Source organism: Triticum dicoccoides, chromosome 1B (assembly GCF_002162155.2).
Source record: "Triticum dicoccoides isolate Atlit2015 ecotype Zavitan chromosome 1B, WEW_v2.0, whole genome shotgun sequence".
Classification (NCBI taxonomy): domain Eukaryota; kingdom Viridiplantae; phylum Streptophyta; class Magnoliopsida; order Poales; family Poaceae; genus Triticum; species Triticum dicoccoides.
The window spans coordinates 682857271-682864744 of NC_041381.1; positions in this window are offsets into that span (position 1 = coordinate 682857271).

Below are 7474 nucleotides of genomic sequence, written 5' to 3' on the forward strand. Positions count from 1 at the left end.
CGGTTTTGACACTTCATTGGTGCTTTCATTGAGAGTTCCACTGTGTCGTCACGATAAGGCTTAATGGCTCCTTCAATCATCTGCAACGACGCAGTCCAGGGCGAGGTTTTCCTCCCCGGATAGATCTTCGTATTCGGCGGCTTCGTACTGCGGGCCAACTCGCTTGGCCATCTAGAGCAGATCGATAGCTACGCCCCTGGCCATCAGGTCAGGTTTGGAATCTTGAACTACACTGCCGACATCCGCGGAGACTTGATCTTTGACGGATTCGAGCCCATGTCAGGTGCGCCGAACAGTCACGATGAGCATGACTTAGATCTGCCATCGGACGGTGTTTGGGACATCACGCCTGCAGTTACCCCGGCCCTTAATCCAGAGCAGATCATGCCATCTGAGGACGGGTGGATGGACCCCACCACGGAGGCCGCACACTCATCGGCGATAGAGTCGAACACAGACTTCACCTCCAAAGATATCTGTGTCATCGGACCCTCGGACTCGTCTCCGGCCATAGGTTTCGAACCTCGCATGTCCGTGCCTATCGAATCTGATTGGGCACCGATCATGGAGTTTACCTCCCGCGGATATCTTTCAGCGCTCACCTTTAGGCGACGTGCTAAATTCACTGAAATCTCTCTCCTTATCAGGAGACTCTTGGCCGAACTATGTCCGGCTTGAGTGGGAAGCGGACGACATAAAAAATTGTTTCCCACCCACCACTCACTTGGTAGCCATTGTCGATGACTTAACCGACACGCTTGACTTCGGCTCCGAAGACATCGACGGTATGGAAGACGATGCTGGAGAGGTACAGGAACCACCGCCCACGGGGCGCTGGACAGGCACCTCTTCATACGATATATATACATGGTGGATGCACCCAAAGAAAACAATGGCGAGGAAAGGAAAGATGCAACGGAGGATAATCCCCTAAAGCAGCAACCAAAGCGACGATGTAGGCGCCGCTCTAAATCCCGCCACAGTAAAAACAGCGATAACAGCGCAAGAAGAAATAATACCCCGGTCGACTCCAAAGGAAACGACGACCCCATGGACCCAGCGATGGAGTGGGATGAGAAAGGGGACGGCGAACATAACCTGGGGCCGCTGTCCGATCATAGCGACCGTGGAGATAAAACCCATAAACCTGTCTCCAAAGAGGAGAACAGTCCGGACGACGATACACACATCATCTTGGAAAGGCACTTGGAACAAGAAAACCTCCATAGAAGGCTTATTGCCACCGCGAGGAGCTTGAAGAAGCAGAAGCAGAAGCAAAGGCTTAAGGCCGCGCAGGATACGCTCAACCGTAGATGGAACAAAGTGCTCGACGATGAAGAAAAACACAGTGGCGATCGCCACACAAAGAGCTACCCAAAGCGCAAGCTGCTGCCCGAATTCGACGATGAGGCTACAGAGCCCATTCAGCCGAAAAATAAAACGACCGATGAGCCGGACCGACCACCCCGTGGCCACGACAGGGCGGCTAATGACACCGCACATAAGTCAGCGCGCGATTTACGCGAGCACCTAGAAAAAAAGCCGGTAGGAACAGGTCCATCTATGGATCTAGGAAGCATGCTCCGGCATAGGATCACGGCTGTCCAAACGACTATACTGATCGAATAACAGCTCGGAATCAAAACCGAACACTACAACCGTCAGAAGAACGCCACGACACATCCAAATACAGGGGTGATGTACACCCCCTGTGCTTCACCGATGAGGTGCTGGATCATGAATTTCCAGAGGAATTCAAACCCGTGAACATAGAGGCATACGATGGAACGACAGACCCTAGGGTCTGGATTGAGGACTTTATCCTTCACATCCACATGGCTCGCGGAGATGATCTCCGTGCCATCAAATACCTGCCCCTCAAGTTGAAAGGACCAGCTCGGCACTGGTTGAAAAGCCTCCCCGAAAACTCAATTGGAAGTTGGGAAGAACTTGAGGATGCTTTTAGGGCTAATTTTCAACGGACCTATGTCTGATCTCCGGATGCAGACGATTTAAGTCACATAATTCAACAATCCGGAGAGTCAACCTGTAAGTTGTGGAACAGATTTCTCACTAAGAAGAATCAAATCGTCGACTGTCCGGATGCCAAAGCCTTAGCGGCTTTCAAACACAGTGTCCGGGATGTGAGGCTCGCCAGACACCTCGGCCAGGAAAAACCGAGGACAATAGCAGCCCTAACAAGCCTTATGACCCGCTTTTGTGCGGGCGAGGACAGTTGGTTGGCCCGTAGCGGCACCAGCGACCCCGGCATATCCGAAGTCAGGGATGGCAATGGGAAACCGCGACGCAACAAAAACAAGCGTCGAAAACAATGAAGACAGCCCATACAACACGAGGTAAATGCTGGATTCACGGGCTCTAGACCCGGTCAATGGAAAAAAACCATTTAAAGGCAGCAGAGATGGACTGTCCAACCTAAATAAGATTGTAGACATAATATGTCAGATTTATGCAACCCCCAAAAACCTGCAAATCACACCAACAGAGAATGATGGGTCTTCAAGCAGGCCGGCAAACTAAACGTCGAACACAAGGGGAGGGAGACGCCAAGTGAAGACGAGGATGAGCCTGGTCAGCCGAACACTGGGGGACAAAAAAAAAATTCCACCAGAGATCAAAACAGTGAACATGATTTACACAACTCACATCCAACACTACTAGGAAAAGGGCTATAGATAGGATTGATACTAATGGCGCACCAGGTAAGTAGTGCGCCACTACTATATTCTAATGGCGCACCGGTTGGAGGTGCACCATTAGTGTGGAAGACACTAATGGCGCACCAGACACACGGTGCGCCACTAATATTGAATTTTTTTCCATTTTTCCATACATACTAATGGCGCATGATGTCAAAGTGCGCCATTACTAGTTCTAACTAGTTATGGCGCACCTTATAGATAGTGCGCCATTAGTAAATATTTTTTTTACTTTTTTGCAAAACTACTAATGGCGCACCGTGTCAAAGTGCGCCGTTACTAGTTTAAACTACTAATGGCGCACCTTTCCACAGTGCGCCATTAATATATATATATATATATATATATATATATATATATATATATATATATATATATATATATATATATATATATTTACTATTCTGCAAAAACTACCAATAGCGCACCACCCGCAAGTGCGCCATTAGTAACCAGGGTTACTAATGGCGCATTTGCTGGTGCTGCGCCATTAGTAACCTGGGACCAACAAGATATTTTGGACAGCCCACCTACCCACTCACTTTCCCCACTTCATTCTCTCCACCTCCTCCTCCAAGCTTGTCTCGGCTGCCTCCTCCTCCTCACCTCATTTCCACCATAGATTCATCAAAATTAAGTGATGAAATTACCTTTTTTTGACAGGTAAGTAAGGGGAAAGCTATCTTCATGATGTAGATCTACTTTTTTTTCTCCCTAGCTCGCTCCAACAACGTGCACATGCACTTTTTGTGGCCTAGCTAGATCTATGTATGTTTGTGGTGTTGCTTGTGTTTGTGGTGTTGCATATATGTTTGTCTTTGCAGGTACCGGTATTTGAAATGCGATAGTTGCCAATATTTTGCCGGAATGTTGATTCATTTCCGTTTCGGCGAGAATTTTGGCACTATGCATTCTTTTTGTTCCTATTTTTAGGGAAGGTCATGCCAAAGATTTTCTTGGTTCTAAAATATCGTTTTGCTCTACCCCGCAGGCGACCATGGTCCGCACGATGACCGAAGGCATCGTGAATAGGTTTTTGAGCTCCGCAAAGGGCGAGATGCTTCAAAAGAACGAGACGGAGATAAGATGTCCGTGTCGAAGATGCAAGGTGAAGAGCCTTATTGCGGACCCGGATTCCGGGCAGGTGCGGGACCACCTGCTCTTGCGTGGTTTCATGGATGGCTATCGGTGGGAAGGTGATGAAGATGACTATGAAGTCGTCCATGGGGGCCGGGCAAGAAATGAGGAAGGGCAACAAGACAAGTACCACTGCGGCGAGGGCGGGCGAGAAGATGAAGAATCTCCAGGACATGATCACGGCGGTGATGCTGTACACAGTCATCATGTAGAAGATGTCGTACATGACGATGAGGAAGATCAAGATGAAGGGCATGATCATGAAGATGAAGATGCTGGAACAGACGACGATGGAGGCTGGGTGCAGGACCCTCATATTCAAGAGCTGCTTCTCAAGCAGACGGATAACGTAAGAGCTGCCACCCGAGAGAAAGCCAAGCTGGATCAACTGGAGATAGACGCGGTTACTCCATTGTATGAAGGATGCAGGCCCGAGGATACCCACCTGAAAGTAACGCTCATGGCTCTGGAGATGAAGGTAAAACACAAAATGACCGACGCATGCTTCGATGAGAACATGTCATTCTGGCACGAACGTCTTCCCAAGGGGAACAAGTGCCCGACCAGTTTCGAGGAGGCGAAGAAAATCGTGTGTCCTCTGGATTTACCGCACGTGAAATACCATGTGTGCATGAACAATTGCATCATTTATCGGGACGAGCACGCGGAGTCTACCATATGTCCGGTGTGCGGCGTCACTCGATACAAGAAGAGGAAGAAAGCTCCTCGAAAATCGGTGTGGTATTTTCCGATCACTCCTCGTCTGCAGCGGTATTTCGCGGACCCTAAGGTAGCAAAGCTCCTGCGTTGGCACGCGGATAGGGAGGAGAAGAAGTGGGAAGATGACGGAAATGATCCGGAGATAAATAAAAAAGACAAGATGCTGAGTCACCCTAAGGATGCGAGCCAGTGGCAAGCGTTGAACTTCGAATACTCAGAATTTGGGAAGGATCCAAGGAACATCGTGCTGGGTGCGAGCACCGATGGAGTCAATCCGTTTGGCAGCCAGAGAAGCACACATAGCACCTGGCCTGTGTTTGTGTGGATGTACAACCTTCCCCCTGGTTGTGCATGAAGAGGAAGTACATTCACATGAGTATGCTAATTGAAGGGCCGAAACAACCAGGGAACGACATCAATCTGTATCTGGGGCTGCTGAAGGAGGAGCTAGACACGCTGTGGAAAACGCCATCCAATACGTGGGACGCCGCAGAGAAAGAATATTTCCCTATGAGAGCCACACTGCTCACGACGGTGCACGACTATCTCGGTTACGGATATCTCGCGGGGCAAGTAGTCCACGAATTTTCTGGATGCGTAAGGTGCATGGATGACACAACGTATCGCTAGCTAGATAGAGATCCCGGGTCTTCGAAAACCGTGTTCATGGGACATCGAAGGTGGCTTCGCGATGATGACCCGTGGAGGAAACGCAAGGATCTGTTCGATGGTGAAACCGAACCCCAAAAACGCCCGTGTACGAGGAGCGGCGAGGAAATAGACGAGCTGTTGAAAAATTGGAAAGACTGCCCACTGCCGGGAAAGAAGCAAAAGGCGCCAGAGCTAGGAAAAAAGCGAAAGGCGCCAGAGCCGCTGCTGAAGGTATGGAAAACGAGGTCTGTTTTCTGGGACTTGTCGTACTGGAAGATCCACCGTGTGCCTCACAGCCTTGATGTCATGCATATCACGAAGAACGTGTGCGAGAGTCTGCTTGGTACCCTGCTCAACATGCTAGAGAGGACCAAAGATGGGCCGAAAGCAAGGGCAGACTTGAAATCAATGGGCATCAGGCAGGAGCTTCACGCTAATGATGATGATGATGATGATGAGGCGAAGCAGGACACAGAAAGTCGTCGCAAAGGCAAAAAGGCCAAGAAGACCGGAAATGACTACCCTCCCGCGTGCTTCACTCTAAGTCAGGAGGATATCGAGCAGTTTTTCACCTGCCTCCTAGGAGTAAAACTTCCTTACGGTTACGCGGGGAAGATAAGCAGATACCTAGACCCAGCGAAGCAGAAGTTCAGCGGGATGAAGTCTCACGACTGTCACGTGCTGATGATGCAGATACTTCCAGTTGCAATCCGTGGGATCATGGACGCGCACGTCCGTGAAACGCTATTTGGCCTATGCAACTTTTTCGACGTCATCTCTCGGAAGTCGATTCGCGTGAGGCAACTCAGAAGGCTACAGGAAGAGATCGTGGTGATACTATGCGAGCTTGAGATGTACTTCTTGCCCGCATTCTTTGACGTTATGGTGCATCTGCTGGTCCATATCGTGGAGGATATCATCCAACTCGGGCCGACGTTCCTGCACAGCATGATGCCGTTCGAAAGGATGAATGGTGTCATCAAAGGATACGTTCACAACATGTCATGTCCAGAGGGAAGTATAGCCAGGGGCTTTCTGACCGGAGAGTGCATCTCCTACTACACGAATTATCTAGGCATCGAGAACCCCGTTGGTCTGCCCGTCAACAGGCACCTAGGTAGGCTCGCTGGATGGGGTCACTGTGAGGGTCGCCGCGAAATGCATGTCGACTTCGAGGGTCGACTCGCCGACTTTGAAAGAGCAAACCTAGTCGCGCTACAACACATAGACGTGGTCGATCCTTGGGTGGTAGAGCACAAAACCTTTATTGAGAAGATGTACAATGACCGAGGCTAACAGAGGACGGACGGAGATATAATCAAAGAGCACAACTCATGTTTCACGCGTTGGTTCAAGCAGAAGCTTCTGTCGTACCCTTTACATGAGGATTCTTCCGTGGAAGAACAACACATATTCGCCTTGTCACAGGGCGCCGAGCACAACCTGATGACCTATGAGGCGTACGATATCAACGGCTACACATTCTACACCGAGGACAAGGACATGAAGAGCGATGGTTATCAGAACTCCGGGGTAAGATGGAATCCTACACCGGCAACGACAAGGACAGATACTACGGAAGGATCGAGGAGATCTGGGAGCTGAGCTACGCTGGAGAGAAGGTCCCGATGTTCCGTGTCAGATGGGCCAAGAGCGTCCTAAAAGAAGACCGGTATTTCACCACCATGGTTATACCCGAAGCCAAATCCAAGACCGCGGGTGCAAAACGTCACCGTGAAAAATGAGCCAAGGGTACTGGCTTCCCAAGTGGACCAATGCTTCTTCATTACCGACCCGTCAAAGCCCAATCATGTTGTCGTGAGGAGAGGCAAAAGGAAGATCATCGGAATAGATGGAGTAGCCAATGAGCAAGACTTCGACAAGTACGGCGACCCGAAGATCGAACATTAAGACGACGATGAAGTAGCAGTATACACCACAAGAACAAGCAGGACAACCCTATCTAAAGGACGCCCGTTCCACAGAAGAGCTCCATTTGCGAAAAAGAAGGGCAAGAAGATTGTGAACAGATAGCTAGCTAAGATCGATTGTATTTAAATCGTAGTCTTCATTTCTCGATTGTATTTCATGGGCACTTTTTAATATCATGAATATTTTTAAATTTCATGGACACTTTTTGATCTCGATCTCGATCCCACCCGCACCCTCCCCCGCTAGCTCCACCACCGCCGATGACCCACCGCAACCCTCCCCTGCTCCACCACCGCCGACGAGCACCCCCTCCC